Source organism: Suricata suricatta, chromosome 3 (assembly GCF_006229205.1).
Source record: "Suricata suricatta isolate VVHF042 chromosome 3, meerkat_22Aug2017_6uvM2_HiC, whole genome shotgun sequence".
Lineage (NCBI taxonomy): Eukaryota > Metazoa > Chordata > Mammalia > Carnivora > Herpestidae > Suricata > Suricata suricatta.
Window position 1 is genome coordinate 149948630 of NC_043702.1, and position 17703 is coordinate 149966332.

The 17703-nt window shown below is 46.7% G+C and overlaps 1 long non-coding RNA gene across 1 annotated transcript; it reads right to left on the minus strand.

Moving 5' to 3' along the window:
* Nucleotides 1-13233: 13233 nt before the first annotated feature.
* Nucleotides 13234-16866, minus strand: LOC115286779. The gene is made up of 3 exons (XR_003906266.1): nt 16757-16866; nt 14723-14872; nt 13234-13763 (listed from the first exon to the last, which is right to left on the minus strand). It is a non-coding gene; the product is annotated as an uncharacterized LOC115286779 (long non-coding RNA).
* Nucleotides 16867-17703: the final 837 nt, after the last annotated feature.

The following is a 17703-nucleotide window of genomic DNA, read 5'->3' on the forward strand; positions in this document are numbered from 1 at the left end:
GGGGGGGGGGGAGCGGGCAGGACTGGAATGTGTCCTGTGCATAGAATGCACGTTGCAAACATTCAAAAGTGGCATATTAAAAATAGTATTGCTGGACCCCATCGTCTGCCATCTCTGTAGCAAAATCCGGGTTTAGTGAGCTTTCCCAGCTTACTCCCGACCAGCCCCTGGGGCTCCCATTAAGGGCACACCGTTCCAATCCCGGTGTTAGACCCAAGGGGATCATTAGACAATGAGAAAGACACCTGCCTTTAGAGGAAGCCATGTGTTCCATGGCAGCTGGCAGGTATGTGTGGAGCGAGCGTGCTTACTGTGAACATTCTACGGGATTTCCCTGTTCCACCTAGGAAATTGTGTCTGCCCATGTGTTACCTCCTCCAGGAAGCCATGCTTGACTCCACCCAATAGATTTGAATGTGCATCCTCTGTCATGAGGCCTTATTAATAACCCAGTAGTGCAACTTATCAGAGTGTAATGCAATCCTTGATGTGCTCATCCGCGTGCCTCATGGGGCAGGGGCTCATCTCAGGCGTCTCTATAGTCCTGGCACCGAAGTGGGGTGGGGGGACCTAATTAATGTTCGATGGATGACTGATACTGTCATAGGTGGGAGCGCCTCTTAACTCTAACCACAGTCCTGTATTTTTGGACTTTATTTAGGGGGCTGCTGAATATAGCCATCGGCCACATCGAGGTGTGTGTAGAGACTGTTTTCTGGAAAAAGAACAGTGAGCCTTCCCAGGTATCCCAGTGCTCAACCTGGAGGACATAATTGTATACATCTGATAGATAGTGAAGATAGAAGGTGCCTCAGAGAATATCTTGTCCAATCCTCTTGTTTTAAATATGGGAAACTGAGGAACTAAGAGAAGAAGGGGCTGATTAAGGTCACTGAGCGAGCGGTGGCAGAGAAGGATCTGCCCACCAATGTCCAGGCCAGGACTCTGGCCATTACCTCACTTTGCTTCCAACTCTGGGAATTCACTCTGCCAACATATGCAAGTTGATTCCTGGATGCCAGGTCAACAATGAGCCCATTCTACAGATGCAGAGGAGTAACAGAACATAGCACCCAACTTTGCCCTCCCTTCTCAGATCCTATGGGGTTCTTTCTGGCTCAAAAAGCTGCATTGGAGAGCAAAACACAGGTGTTTTGCTGAGAAGCATATCAGAAGTTATCCTGAGAAGCACAGAGAGGTGCCACTAACTTCCTGAATGGGGGGAGTCCGGAGGGTCAGAGATCAGACTCCCCTCCAATTTTAGTCCCCTGTCCCCTGTCCCCAGCCCCCAGTCTTGTGAAACACCTGTAAGACTCAGCGTGCTGATAAAGCACAGAGCCACCTCCCCAGCCCCTGTGATATCGAAGGATCTGAACCACCGGAATTACTGCCAAGATGCCCCCAGGGAAAATACCAGCAGCCTGTGCGCTCCCAGTCCAACCTGAGCAACCAGTAAGGGCAGCTACTTGGGCCGAATGTGGGTGGAAACAGGGGATGAAGTGACATGTATTTGAAAGCACGTATTCCGCCACTGTCTTCTTTGAGGTGTGGGGGTTCCTGTTGATTCTTTCCACAAGATTTTTGCGTTATTTATCTCTTATCCATCCTGGAGTTCCTTAGAATCTTTACCTAGACACGAAGAGGGTGGTGGTGGAGATTCTGAATTTTTTTTACTCATGTGTAGTAAGTAATCAGTTTTGGAAATCGTTTTCCAGTTGTGGTGTATTGTCACCAGTGACTTTTTACATTGTAGATCTTGTTTATCAGTTGCAATCTGTATTAAAGCTGCTAAGAAAGACATTTTATGAAAGGAGCTAGAAATAATGCAGAAAAGGAGTAGAAAACTCAAATAAAACCAGCTCTTGTTTCAACAGTTACCTGGAAGAGGGCAGGGGAGTTGATGTGTTGAAATGAGAACATATGTGCTTCGTAGGACCAGTTAAAAATTTAGCTGTTTTCCCCCGCAGCAAATTTTATTTTACTTTTTTTAAACAAATTTATTTTTTTAATGTCTTTATTTTGAGAGACAGAGAGTGAGCAGGGGGAGGGGCAAAAAGAGAGGGAGACACAGAATCCAAATCAGGCTCCAGGCTCTGAGCTGGCAGCACAGAGCCCAACGCAGGGCTTGAACCCATGCACTGTGAGATCATGACCTGAGCCGAAGTTGGATGCTTAACTGAGTGAGCCACCCAGGCGCCCCAACAAATTTATTTTTTTAATGTTTATTTTTGAGAGACCGAGCAAGAGCAGGGGAGGGACAGAGAGACAGAGAGACAGACATACAGACAAAATCTGAAGCAGGTTCCAGGCTCTGAGCTGTCTGCACAGAACCCAAAGCGGGGCCCGAATTCATGAACTGTGAGATCATGACCTGAGCCGAATCCAGACGGTCAACCAACTGAGCCACCCGGGCGCCCCTATTTCACTTTTTTAAAGGTAACAAAGCATATGGATAAAAAAATATCTGTAATATTTAGAAATGGTTCTGATCCTCTCATATATTTTGAGGCCTTAGGTTCATCACTTATATATATTTATTATTATGCTTTTCATTTGTTACCAGTGGTGGGTTGAAAAGCAGCCCCCCAAAGCTGTCCATGTGAAATCCCTAGAATCTATGTATGTGCCTTTATCTGGAAAAAAAGGTCTTTGCAGATGTAATTAAGGATCTTGAGATGAAGAGATTATCCCGATTACTCAGGTGGCCCCTAAATTCAAAGACAAGCGTCCTCAATAAGAGACAGGCAGGGGGAGCTTTGAAACAGACCGAAGGGGAGGTGGCAATGTGACCACGGAGGCAGAGATTGGAGTGGTGTGGCCACAAATCAAAACTATGGACAGCCACCAGAAGCTGGAAGAGGCAAAGAAGGAATTCTCCGCCACAGCCTCCAGCGGGAGTGTGGCCCAGCCGACACCTTGATTTTGGACTTTGGGCCTCCAGAATTGTGAGAGAATATATTTGGGTTGTTTTAAGCTACCCGGGTTGTGGTGACTTGTTCCAGCAGACCTCGGAAATTAATACAGTTCTTGTAAGAAAATCTTACTGATGCCTCAAGGGAATGTCTGTTATCTTGACTTGTCCAATATCTAATCTCCTTTCTTCTGTTAATAGCCCCCTGAGTTTCCTTTTGACATTGTCTCCTCTGCCAGTCTCAGCCCATGGGCATTGGAGGAGCTGGCCTCACCCCCTGGCCAGCCCTGCTGGGGGGTGGGGACTGTGGCACAGATGTGGTGAATCTGACTCTCCATTCCCCTGGCCATAGTGATTGATTCAGGAAAGGACACATGACTAAGACCAAATCAACGAGATTTACTTTTTTTTTTAAGTTTATTTATTTATTTTGAGGTGGGGGTGCAGGAGGGGCACAGAGAGAGAGAGAGAGAGAGAGAGAGAGAGAGAGAGAGAATCCCAAGCAGGCTCCATGCTATCAGCACAGAGCCTGGATGTGGGCACTCGAACTCACCAACTGTGAGATCGTGACCTGAGCAGAGACCTAGAGTTGGACACTTAACTGACTGAGCCCTCCCAGGTGCCCAGTGAAATTTACTTTTTTAAAGGACCCCCAAATTCTCAGTTGAAAGCCCTTTTTCTCCTGGATTTGAAGCTGGCAGTGGCGTTTGGAGCTCCCGGGATCTTCATGGGGGAGAGGCCACTGAAAGGGAAACCAACAGAGGAGAAAGTGGAGCCAGGAATGAAGAGAGCCGGGTCCTCCTTACATCCCATGAGCCCTCGGGCCAGCTCACCAGGGTTCAACCTGTAGGTGCCCTTATTTGCTTCAGCCAGTTTGAACTGGGTTTCTGCCCCTAACAACCAAAAAGTCCTGACCAATACAAAGGTCACCGTGTCTCGTGTTTCTGCTCCTTTCGTGTAAACAATGTTTCTCTGGGGGAAAGCCAATGAGATAACCACCTGCATTTTTTTGTGATGCCAAGAACCAGAATGCTTCTCTTTCACGAAAACCACACTTCTAGATCAAGAAAAGATCGGAGTGATCATCTCATCCGAAGCCTGCATTTTCCTCCCGGAGGGCACAGGAAAACTCAGGAAGAAGCCAGAATGGTGGCAATTCCACAGTAGAACTGGGACCATGACTCTGGTCTCCTGAAAACACGATCAGCAGAAAGCTAGATTTCAAGACATTTACTTTATCATTAAACATATTTGGCCAAGAGACCTACGTAGTTACAAGAAGATTATAACAGATTCTTCTGCTCTATAAAGAATAACAACAGAGCGCCTGAGCGGCTCAGTTGGTTGAGTGTCCGACTTCGGCTCAGGTCATGATTTCACACTTGTGGGTTCAAGCCCCACGTCGGGCTCTGTGCTGACAGCTTGGAGGCTGGAGCCTGCTTCAGATTCTGTCTCCCTCTCTCTCTGCCTCTCCCCAACTTGTATTCTCTCTCTTTCTTTCTCAAAAATCAATAAACATAATTAAAAAAAAGAATAACGACAATAGTAGTTTTTATTGAATGCTGGTATTTAATAGTTACATCCCCTGCAGGCAAGATCATCTGCGCCTGTTGACTTTCTTACAGGGACGAGGAAGCAAAGGAAAAAGCAAGAACCATCTCTGCTGGGACTAGATACATGATGTGTAAGTACACAAAAGCCTAGACAAACTGGTTGTTTAAGTTATGCTTCTATAAGGTTTGGGAGAGGAGGGTTTTATTATAAACACTGCTGTACCCGTGACGGTACCCAGAGGGTTAAAGAAGCCTGAGGTTTCCCTACAGCCAATTGCACTGAATTACAGTGATTCCACAGATATTTGCTGAGCACCTTCCGTGGGCCTGGTACTGTGCTAGCTACCAGGGAATCAGGAGTGAATGAAACAGGAAGTCCCTGTGTCACAGAATTTATGTTTAATAGATATATAGTCTCAGGTGATGATGAGTCATGGAGAAAAATTGAGAGAGTAAAGGCATGGGGTGCCGCCATCTTAAATCCCGTATATTCCACACAGAGGGTGCTCAGAAAGGCCTCACTGAGAAGAATGACACGTGAATAAAGACTTGGAGGACCTGAGAGAAACACCCGTGTGGACATTGGGGGAACATGTTCCAGGCAGAGGAAATAAGTGCAAAGGCCCTGAGGCAGAAACATCCTTGGAATGTTTGAGAAACAAGGAGGCCAGTGTAGCTGAAGCAGAGTGAATGAGGAACAGAACAGGAGGAGGGAGGCCAGATCATTCAAGGAATTTTGTAAGAAACTTTGCCGGTATTCTGAATGAGATGGAGAGCCACTGGAGGGCTCCCTGTGAGGGGCGTCATGATCTTCATGGTTTAATGCTTGGGGTCTTTTAATGTATTTTTTTATTTTGTTGTATTTGAGAGAGAGCCCACGAGCCAGGAGAGGCGCAGAGGGAGAGACAGTCTTAAGCAGGCTCCAAGCTCATCATGGAGCCCAACGCAGGGTTTGATCCCATGACCCTGGAATCATGACTTGAGCCAAAATCAAGAGTCAGACGCTTAACTGACTGAGCCACCCAGATGCCCCTCCACAGTTTAACATTTTCTAGAGGATCATTCTGGCTGCTGTTTGGAACAGGGTAGAAGCAGAGTCTGGTTAGGAGACTATTACAAGCAAGATGTAGGGATGGCTTGGTCCATGGTGTTGGGGGTAGAAACAGTGAGAAATGGTGAGTTTCTGGGTGTCTGTTGAAGGTAGAGCTGACGGATTTGCTGGTAGATTAGACTGTAACTGGGCTGTGAGGGGAGGGGAGGGGTCAGGGGGACTCCGAGGTATTTGGGCTGAGCAGCTAAAGGACCGAGACCAGAGTAGGCTGCAGGGGAGAGTGGGGAAACACAGGTTCCTTTCCAAGCATGTTATGCTGGAGATGCCTAAGTGATACCCGAGTAGAGATGCCAAGGAGGTGACTAGACATATATGGTGAGAGTCTGTCTCAGGAGTGGAGATACACATGTGGCATTTTTCAGTGATTGGACGGTAGGAAAACCACAAGGCTGGTTGAGGTCACAAAGGAAGTGAGTGTAGGTAGGGAGGAAGTGGAGATCAAGGGGCCTGAGAACTGGGCACTCCAACTCTGAAAGGTCAAGTTAATGAGAAGGACTCTGCAAAGGAAACTGAAAAACATGAGGCTGGTGAGGCAGGAGAACCAGAGGAAATGGCATCCTGAAGGGAGCCCTGAGCGTATTCACGTCCCTCACCAGGAGAAGGAATGTGCGGACGGTGCTGGTGTTCTAGAAGGGCTGAGGTTAGGGTGGGTTCTGTCTGAGCAGGAAGCGACTTGCACTCCTATGTGAAAGGGTGGGGAGACAGCTCAGGTTATTTTTAAGTTGGTCTGAAAACGGGCCTTGGAAGATGATCGTTTGGCTAATGAGCGCTTGCTCGCGGGTGAGAAGTACGCCTGAAATGTGCCCCCTTCAGCTCCATCTCGAAGACTCTGCTCTGGCTTCTCCTGGGAAGGACGCCAGCCCAAGATGGCTGGCTGATTTCTCCTGCCAGGACCCTGTCGTGGAGAGGGGCCTGGCGCTGGCAGCTCCCCAGAGGGGGGGAGGGGAGGGGCGAACCCGTCAGTCCTCAGCTCAGGGCAGGAGATGTGGGCTGGTGGAGCCCAGAGGACCGCCCATAGCCAACCTGCTGATATTTCTTCTCTGGGCCCCTTCTTGAATCCACAGTTCAGGCAATGCTCTTGTGCCGACTTTAAGGTCTGACCTGGGGCTTTTCTAGAAAATGGCAGCTGGTGCTGACTTGGGCATTTCCTGGAACTAACACAGCACTTTGGCTCAGTTCAGTTCAATAAATGCAATAAGGCACAATTATGCTTCTATCTCCATGTGAAAATGGCTCCAGCCTTCAGCCAACCACTTCCCCCCTCTGGTCTCTGCCACCCACCAGCGTGCCAGTCACCACTCTCCCCTCGGCAGCGACTTTGGCTCCTGCTTCAGCGTCTTCCTCTCCATGCCTTGTCTCCCTCTCGTTCGGGGTGATTTCAGTACTAGTGTGAATGAACTGACCAATGTCCTAACCCCACAATCCCTTACTATCCTCACCTCCAGGGACAGTCACTTCCACTCCATTATTTCATAACCATGCCTTCAACTTTCTGACCACACAAGTTTACTCCAACTTGGAGAACAGGAACTCTGCCCACTTTCTGATCACAGTCTGGGTCCTTACAACACCCTCGCTCCTCTTTCCTTTCCCACCTGTTCCTTGCTTTCCTACAGGCTCCCTGGCTTCTCAGATTTCCTCCAAATCTATCATTGAAAGCCTCGTTTCACTTCCTGTGCCATTCAGCCCAAACTCACAACATCCCCTGCTAGCCCAAACCCTTGTCCACTCGTCCATATCCACAATGCAAAACTACCCTCCAAGGGGATCAGTCTGTCCAGCTTTTCTGCTCCCATGCCCAGGAAAACATCAGCCAAGCCATTGGAGGAATTAAACAGGTCATTGCCTGCATCACTCACCCTCCATCTCCCACAAGCCCCTTGCCACCCTCATCATCATCATCACAAGACCCCCACCCCCACCCCGCATCATTCCAGAGAAAACAAAGGCGATCAGAAAAGCACAGCCTTGACTGGTACACCCCTGTGCCGCTGTTCCAACCTCATCCGTGTGGCTCCCTGCCTGGCTCTTTCCTCCTGTCCAAAGCTCAACTTCCCACGTGTTCCCATCCCTACAAGTGCCCATCCCTTCCCAGCTCCTCAGACATCTGACTCCATCAATTATCGCTCCCCTATTTTTTTTCAAGCTTTCCCTCTCTTCTAGTTCTTTCTATGCATATAACTAAGCTCAGAATTTCTACCATAAACACACACACACACACACACAGTAAAACCCAACCCCATGCCCGCCCCCGCCCCCAGCTACACTATCCCCACTCACCTTCCTTCCACTTCAAGTTCCTGAAAGAAGTGATGTGTGCGCTCAGAGTGCCTAATTCCCTGACTCCCAGTTACTCACAGTCTGGGGTCTATCCCCACAGCTCCTTGAAAATGGCTGAAACTATCCTGGCAGAGATAAGCACTTACTTGCAGGTCGCTGAGTCCAACAGATGCTTCTTGGCTCTCATCTTGGGTGAGATGCATTTGACAGCCGTGGCCCTCCTTCGTCCCTGCACTGGGTGCCCCCGTCTGTCTCTCCACTCTGGGCCTCAGCCATCCCGAACCCCCTACAATCGCCTGTACCTTTGTGCTCTAGCTCCTTGGCTCTTGGTTCTCTGGGAACCCTGCTTCTGTTTTTCAATCTCCTTCAAGGTACAGCCCGGGGAGGGACCCTCTGTACTCACCTGGTGTCCCGTCACTATTTTAGTACTCATCCTTGTACAGGCATGGACTTGCCTGTCACCCCACAAGACTGGAACTCACTGGGAGTAGAGACTGTCCTTTTTGTGTGTGTATTTATTTATTTTGGAAGAGATAGAGAGAGTGTATGCACTGAATGTATGCAGAGAGAGGGAGAGAGAAAATCCCAAGCAGGCTCCACACTGTCAGTGCAGGGCCCAAGTCAGGGCTCAATCCCACAAACCGTGAGATCATGACCTGAGCAAAAATCAAGAGTCGGCAGCTTAAACCACTGAGCCACCGAGGTGCCCCCAGGGACTGTCTTTTATGTTTCTCTCTTTTTTTTTTTTAAGAGACAGAGAGAGACAGCACAAGCAGAGGCAGATCAGAGAGAGAGAGGGAGACACAGAATCTGAAGACAGGCTCCAGGCTCTGAGCTAGCTGTCAGCACAGAGCCTGATGCGGGGCTCAAACCCACAAACCGCGAGATCCTGACCTGAGCCAAAGTCGGATGCTTAACCCACTGAGCCACCCAGGCGCCCCTGGGACTGTCTTTTAAATCTACCTTTTTGTCTTCACTTTTCTCAGTCACATTTGGCTGCTCCCACCTTCACGAAGCTCTTTTTTCCTCTAGGCCTTCATCACACCACATTCTCCTGGGTTACCTCCCACGTCAATGATGATTCCTTTTTAATATCCTGGGTAACTGCTTCTCCTCTGCTTAACCTCAGAATCTTGAGAATCCAAACTTCACCCTAGACTTGGATCTCCCCCCTCGGCAATCTCCCCCATTGTGTTAAATTCCATCTACAGGCTGCGGCTCCCAGCCTGAATCTGACCTCTCCCTTGGGCTTCAGATGCATATAACCCATTGCCTAATCATCCACATGGATGTTTACTAAGTATCTCAGACTTAACGTGGTCAAAACAGGACTCTTGATTCCAGCTCCAAATTTGTTCTCCTCGAGTGCTCCTTATCTCAGTATGTGGTACAACCAATAATCACCTATTGCTTGGCCTAAAAGCCTAGGAATAGTGTGACTACGTGTCCTGCTTTGCCTGGAACTCGTCCTCGTTTGGGGAAACCTGTCCCGGGAGACCGCTCAGTCTCAAGCAAGCCGGATGTCTGGTCATCTCACCTGAGAGTCACCCAAGATTTCCTTCTTTTCTTCACATTCGACATCCAATCAACTGGATCTCCATCCAGATATACCCTCTTTCCACCTCCACCGCCACCTGGCCCAAGCCTCCATTACGTCCTACATAGGCCATCCCAACTGCCTCTTCATCTGGCTTCCTTCTTCCCTTGGTTGGCCCACTGCATTTTTCACACAGGATCTTTACAAAGAGAAAATATGACTATAGCACCACACACCATCTATAAGCTTGAATGCCTACTAGTTCAAGCACTCCAAACGCACTGAGGACAAATCCAAATTTCCTTCCTGTACGCTCCACACGATCTGGCTCTTGCCTCCCATCCACTGTCGTCTCCTTGTTCACTCTCTTCCTCCCGTCCCTCCCTTCCCCCATCACCTCATGACTCACTCCCTCCTACCATCCAGGTATGAGGTCAAAGTTACCCTCATGACTGTATCCAGAGTCATTTCCCAATTTTCTCCCTATCAGATCTCTCTCTTCCATTATCTTCAAGGCATAGCTCACCACCTGATGTAACCTTGTTCATTTTTTTGTTTGTGTATCGACTTCCCCATCGAAGATGTAAGCTGTAGGGCCCTTGCCAGTCTTGTTCACATGCCTGTTCTCAGCACACAGCAAGTACTCAGTAAATCTTTGCTAATAAATGAATATTCAGCGTAGTACAGGGTCTCTCGATGTGGTCATAAAACATATTGAACAAATAAATGAGAGTCAACCAAGCCCTAGGCTAGGCTCTGGGCCCGCCTTCATAACTAAGCTATGTTTCTTTAGGAGTTTATGACTTACTGAGAGAAAAATACATAAATCAAATTTTAAACTAAATAGTCATAATAATTATGAATATACTGGAGAGTAAGGAATGTCGTAACTGGGCGCCTGGGGGGCTCAGTCGGTTAAGCGTCCAACTTCAGCTCGGGTCACAATCTAGCAGTTGGAGAGTTTGAGCCCTGCGTCGGGCTCTGCGCTGACTGTTCAGAGTCTGGAGCCTGCTTCAGATTCTGTGTCTCCCTCTCTCTGACCCTCCTTCACTCACATTCGGTCTCCCTCTCTCTCTCAAAAATAAACATTAAAAAAAAGAAAAATAACTTTTTCTTTTTTTTTTTTTTAACTAAGCATTATGCCCAATGTGGGGCTTGAACACAATCCATCTGCCAATGACCCATGAGGTAATCCAAAAGAACCAGCTTGGCCTTTATGTAGCATGAAACAGACCAAATTTCTTAGCATGGCCTTCAAAATACTCCATCATTTAGAGCAACAACTTTACTCTCCACTACATTTCTCCACCCCATAGAACCCACACCCAGCTGGACTCGCCCACTAGCCATGCCCAACATGTTTCCATATTCTTCCATTTTCACATTTTCTCTAAAGCTGTTTTTCCTACTTGAAATATCCTTTGCCTCCTTCCCCTTTGACTGTCCTCTGTCCCCAACATTTTCCCAGTTAAGAGTCCTCATTTGTTCAGTGTCTAGCCCTGTTTCCATCTCATCTCTGCAGACCGCCTGAGAGGAACAGGCAGGGACTCCGGAATGAGGCTGAGTTCACCTGCCCATTTCTTGCCATTCTTCCTAGTTCCTACCTAACCTTGGATAGGTTATGATGCTTCAGGTCCTTACTCTGTAAATTGGGAGATATATAACAATATCACGTAATTTACAGCACAAAGAAGGAAATGGATGACAATCAGAAATTAGTGGACCAGAGGGGTGCCTGGGTGGCTCAGTAAATTGAGTGGCTGACTCCTGATTTCAGCTCAGGTCATGGTCCCAGTGTCGTGGGATCGAGGCCCACGTCAGGCTTTGTGCTGACAGCGCAGAGCCTACTTGGATTCTCTGATTTCCCCTCTCTCTGCCCTTCCCCTGCTCATGCTCTTGCTGTCTTAAAAATAAATAAACATTTAAAAAATTTTTAAAGTAATAATGGAAGGTCTTTAAAATATATGTGTGTGTGTAATTTCACATTAGGGAAAGATTTCTGAGAAATGGCACAAAAAGCATGGACCATGGAAGAAAAAAATTGATAAACTGGACTTCTACAAAAATCTAAAATTTTGCTCTTAAGTGGCATTATTAAGAAATGAAAAGGCCAGCCACAGACTGAGAGAAAATGTTTGTAAAACATATACATGGTAAGGTATTTATATCTAAGCCCCAAATACACACACATACACACACACACACACACACACACACACACACACACACACACTCTTGGTTAAAAATAGACCAAAGATCTGAACACACACTTCACCAAGGAAGATATTTGCTGTTTCAAATAAACTTATGAAAAGATGTTCCATATCATTAAATATCAAGAAAATGCAAATTTATACCAGAATAGGATACCACTACAGATCCACTAGAATAGCTAAACTTAAAAAGACTCACCATGCCGAGCAGTGGTAAGGCCGTGGGAACACTCGGGTCTCTCATACATTGCTGCCAAGTACAGCCACTTCGGAAAACTGGAAGTTGTTTCTTTATAAAGTTAAACATATACTTACCATATGATCCAGCAATCTCACTCCTAAACTTATCCAAAAGGAATGAAAATGTATGTCCACAGAAATACTTACATGCAAATGTTCATAGCAGCTTTATTCATAATAGCCACAAACTGTAGACAAACCAACTGTCCATCTACTAGTGACTGAATAAATAAAGTCGTACAAGTAATACTACTCAGCAATTAAAAGGGTGGACTATTGATATACCAGCAGCATAAATGAATTGCAATGGTATTACACTAGATTAAACAAGCCAGACACAAAAGCGTATGTACTGTAGGTAAGATACAATTTCTATGAAACTCTAGAAAAGGTAAAATAGTGATAAAAAGCAGATCACTGGGGAACACCTGGATAGCTCAGTTGGTTGGCATCTAACTCTTGATTTCAGCTCAAGTGGTAATCTCGTGGTTCATGGGTTTGAGCCCCGCATCGGGGCACTGTCCGTGCAGAGCCTTCTTGGGATTCTCTCTCTCCCTCTCTCTGCTCCTCCCACGTGCTCTCTCTCTCTCTCTCTCTCAAAATAAATAAACTAAAGAAAAGCAGATCACTGACTGCCAAAAACTGGAGGTTGGTTGAATACAAGAGTATGAGGACAGGCACCTGGCTGGCTCAATCAGTAGAGGATATAACTCTGGATATCAGAGTCTCAAGTTCAAGCCCCCCATTGTGCATATACCTTACTTTAAAAAAAAAACAGCATGGGAAACTTTTTTGGGGTAGTGGAAATGCTCTATATATATCTAATGAGGAAGTGCCTTTCATAACCAAACCTCATGCTAACTTGAAAGATTAGTAATGAAGAGGCAACATCAAGTGATTTGAAACTGTAGGTTTATCGCTTCTCGGCCTTTTGGCTAAGATCAGGTGTAAAACTGTAGGTTTAAGTCACCACTACTAATACTAGCTTCTCAGACCATGGCGCGTACTATAAATAAGCACCATGTGTACACTGAAGAGAGACCTTTCCACAGAATTGCTTTTCTGAAACACATGAATCAATAACTTCCTGAACTGTGTGTGTTGGTAGGGGAGCCTAGCCACCGGGAGAAGGAGGCTGCGGAAAGTACCACTTAAGTTAACAAAAAGTATCTTGTGCACCTAAGACATTCTGGTTACTATGTGGAGGACGCTTCCAGCAAAGAGGGGACAGTCTACAAAAGCAATGGAGGGGGGCGCCTGGGTGGCTCAGTGGGCTAAGCATCCGACTTCGGCTCAGGTCATGATCTCGCGGTTTGTGAGTTCGAGCCCCGCATCAGGCTCTGTGCTGACAGCTCAGAGCCTGGAGCCTGCTTCAGATTCTGTGTCTCCATCTCTCTCTGATCCTCTCCTGCTCGTGCTGTCTCTCAAAAATGAATAAGAAACGGGGGGAAAAAAAGAAGCAATGGAAGGACAAACGGTTACCCCTCAGTGTGATATGAACAGTGAGAGAAGGTGTGCAGGAGGCTGTAACACTGAAAACAAGCTAATGAGCTCTGCGGATACAGAGATGGAGTCACCATCAGGAGAAGCCTTCAGGGGGAAGATGAAACCTGATTGAGGAAGGTAAATATTCCCAACGGACCCTGAGGGGGTCTACGCCTGATGGGGGGCAGAAGAAGGGACATTGGCTTAACATAACGTGTCATCCTCTGGAAACAGCCTGGGAAATTAACTGCAAGGACATGCACCTGCTCGACCCTTTTGCTTCCCAGCAGGACTCTTCTTCTGGAAGTCAATATTTCTCTATAAAAACCTGCTGTCTCTCAGGTGGTTCTGGGCCACGGCCCCATAGGCCAGTCAAGCTGTGACTCTCAGCAGGTTGTCTTAGGGAAGGTTGTAGTTGTTCAGAGGAGAGTGTCTAAAAAATGGGGCAATCAGAATTAAACAAACAAAAAAACTCCTCTGTAAATTCCTGAAGGTACCAAACCCCCCCAATAAACCTCTAAAAGAAAGATCCCTCCTACCCTCCCCAGTCAAATCAATCAGAAACAAAAGAAATGAAAAGCCCCACGATGAAACAGTTGAGAGGTGGCCCTGCAAGCAGAGGAAAAGTGTGTGCACACACACTGGACTTCCATTCTGCACTCCTGGAAGTGGACTGGGCAGCTCCGTGGAGCCAGAATACCAACTTTACCAAAGAGCAGTCCTGGCTGTCCACCTGGCCTTGGCGACTAACATTAAGAGGGACTCAGGTTGGGGCAGCTGGGTGGCTCAGTCAGTTGAGCATCCGGCTTCGGCTCAGGTCATGATCTCACAGTTCATGGGTTTGAGCCCCATGTCCGGGTCTGTGCTGACAGCTCAGAGCCTGGAACCTGCTCCCAATTCTGTGTCTCCCTCTCTCTGACCCTCCCTGCTCGCACTGTCTGTCTCTGTCTCTCAAAAATAAATAAAAAAACAACAACAAAAGAGGGACTCAGGCAACAGCAGCACGAGCCCCTAGCCCAGCAGTTCATGGGGATCCTTTCCTCCTTCCAAGCTGGTCACATGTACAGCTCTGTAATCAGACACAGTGATTCTCGGAGCTTGGAGCAATGCGCCACCCTCTCTCCTCCCGTTGAGAATGCGCGCCCTGGTTCGCGGGAATGCAGCAGGAAGCAGAAGGCTAAGCAAGTAGTGAAGTGAGAGGAAGCCCTAACTGGAAAAACCCTAATCCCGAAAGCCCAGCAAAGATCCGTCCATCAGCCTCTTAGGTTTCACCTCCAACCTCCTAAATTAGCCTGTCTCCGTAGAGATGAGGAAGAAGCGATTCAGGTGTTTGGGTTCACATACAAACCTCGGTTGTCTCATAAGGAACAGCCTCCACTTCCGGGCACTTACCACGAAAAGGTGGAGCCACAAGGGTCCAGGAAGGCCTGGAATGGGCAGGGCCCTCCTCCAGCCGGGAACGACCTCCACGGGGTGGGGGCAGTGACCGCACACGAGTTAGCAGGGACCCGTCAGGCACTCTGAGAGGGTGAGTAACGCCATCTAGCGGGAACAAAGAGCATCTCTAGAAATCCATAGCCGCGGAGGAATAAAACTGAAACCTTTGGTGTGGCGGGAAGGGTACCCCGGCACTCCAATACAGACTATTAATTCTGGAAAAGAAAGGACCCGGCTGATTGGCTCACATATGAAATTCCTAAGTTAACATGCACCATATTAAGGACACGCGAGTTAACTGATGGGGCATCCTACCAAGCTGAAATGTGTAATTACGCTCCACAAAATCAAAGCTTACTGCAGCTTTCAGTTGTTTGTAACCGAACACGGCTGTGCCGATGAAATCTCAACGAAGGCTATATGAGAGGTGACTTTACCAAAGTGAGTGACTTGGAGCACCTGGGTGGCCCAGTTGGAAGAGCAAGTGACTCCTGATCTCTGAGTTGTGAGTTTGAGCCCCATGTCGGGTGTAGAGATGACTAAAAATAAAGTGTTAACTCATTTAAGAGATTACTAAAAAAAAATAAACAAAAGAAAGTGATTTACTCCTTCAAATCTTTGCTGAATATCTATATGCTAGTCACAGGTCCAGGCGTCAGGCTCATGAACAAGACTTGGTAACAAGATCCCTGCTCTCACAGCGCCTACAGATCAGCGATGGCGGCAGCAGACCAGAAGCAAGTGAAAATGCTCACAAGATGAGGTCAGAATGAACACAGTTCAAAAAGGTGAAGTGAGGCAAAGGGCGGGCTGTGGAGAAGGTAGCGAGGAGTTTCTTGGAGGTACTTTTGAGAGGAAGAGCTCATCTCACGAGGAAGCGTTTTAAGACAACCATTCCAGAATATATATCCAGATGAGCTCTCAAAACTCTTTGGGACTCCTCTCAGGTTTTTGCCTTCTGAGCCAATGTATGAACTCCATCAAGGAAAACACGCTGGGGCACCCAGGTGTCTCAGTCGGTTAAGTGTCTGACTCCCGGTTTCTGATCAGGCCATGATCTTGAGGTTTCGTGGGTTCAGTCCTGTCGGGCTCTGCAGTAAGTGTGGAGGCTGCTTGGAATTTTCTCTCTCTCCCCCTCTCTCTCTCTGCCCCTCCCCCGTCTCTCAAAATAAATAAGTAAACTTTAAACAATTTTTAAAAAGAAATGCACATTTGGGGGCACCTGGCTGGCTCAGTCAGTAGAGCATAAGACTCTTCATCCCGAGGTTGTAATTCGAGCCTCATGCTGGGTTGTAGAGATTACTTAAAATCTTAGTGGCTCAGTCAGTTGCGTGACTCTTGATCTCGGCTCAAGTCATGATCCTACAGTTCCTGAGTTTGAGCCCTGCATCAGGCTCTGCACTAATAGTGCAGAAGAGAATTCGCTCTCTCCCCCTCTCTTTGCCCCTTCCCCTGCTCACATGCGTGCTCTCTCAAAGTAATAATAAAGTTTTAAAAGTAAATAAAATCTTTAAAAGAAACAGAAGAAAAAAACCAGGTTTAACTCAAAATAGCATACTGCATGAGGCTTTACTATCACATCTCTTTTTGACCCTGAACATCTTTGGGATATTTATGAAAATTAATCCAGTCTTTTTAAAATTATTTGAACAAGGTAGAAAGAGAGAGTGCACTAGCAGGGGAGGGGCAGAGAGAGAGAGAGAAGGAGAGGGAGAGAGAGAATCCCAAACAGGCTCCACACTGTCAGTGCACAGCCCAATGGGAAGCTCAAACCCACAAACCAGGAGATCATGACCTGAGCCCAAATCCAAGAGTCACATCCTTAACTGACTGAACCCCCCAGGCATCCTCAAAATTAATCCAGTCTTAAACCACATGTATGGTAACCTATTATTTTGGTGGGAAAGTATACAGCAAGCTCTGGAGAGAGTTAAGACCTCTGTGAGGTCTTCTTCTTCTCGGTGGGCAGTATCTTTAACGAGCACACACCTCTGGCAACTGTGCTGTCCTTTGGCTGTGGACGTCCTCATCCTTGTCTTCTAGGGAAAGATCTGTAAAAACAAGAGTGAAAAAAGTATTCAGCAAACAAAGCTGGGAGGAGACTGGAAGAAAAGGAAAGTACTAAGATGGAGGAAAGAGTAAAAGATTAAAGGAACAAAACTTGACAATTCACTCCCAAGTTCGTCCCTTGTAATTCAGGTTTCTAGACCTGACCTCCTCATCAGATTCCTAGTGTGTCTTCCTGATGGGTCAAGCAACCCACTTTCCATAAACCTAGCTTCCTCGGTCTTCCCTGGAGAGATCACAGAGGCAGCCAACGGTAAAACAGTGAGCAACGCAAATTATTACATAGTAACACATACTCCACCTCTCCCTCCTACCCCATTCTCCATTCCAGGTGTAAAATGGTTTCTTTATTCCCTGATGGCAAACTTGTCACTAAAACATATTAATTGGAAGCAGTAGAAGTCTTGCTCGTGAGCCCTCAAAGTGAGCAGGATTAGAAGGGATTTATCCTCTTCATTACCCTATTGCTATACTGATATCATGCCACCTTTGTATTTTAAAGTCATAACTGCCCGACACAGTCTCCCTGTAGCAAATGCGGGGAGAAAAAGACTAATGTTTTGTATTGACCACAAAGCATTCAGTGAAGGCCATACAGAAAAGATCCTAATTACCAACACAGAAAGATTCCAAAAAACTAACATTTGTGTTATAATCAGTTAAATGAAGAAATATCAAAACCTCCTTAACCTCCTTATTTAAACTCACAAGAAATTAAGTCTCTCATCTCAAAAAGATACCGTGGGCAGCCTACTTCTTTTTTAGAATGTACTAAGAATGCTTTTATATATATTTGTATTGGATACTTTTATAACATGTAATTATGTGAGAAAAAAAAAAGATATTTCCACTTTTTTTTTTTTTTTTTG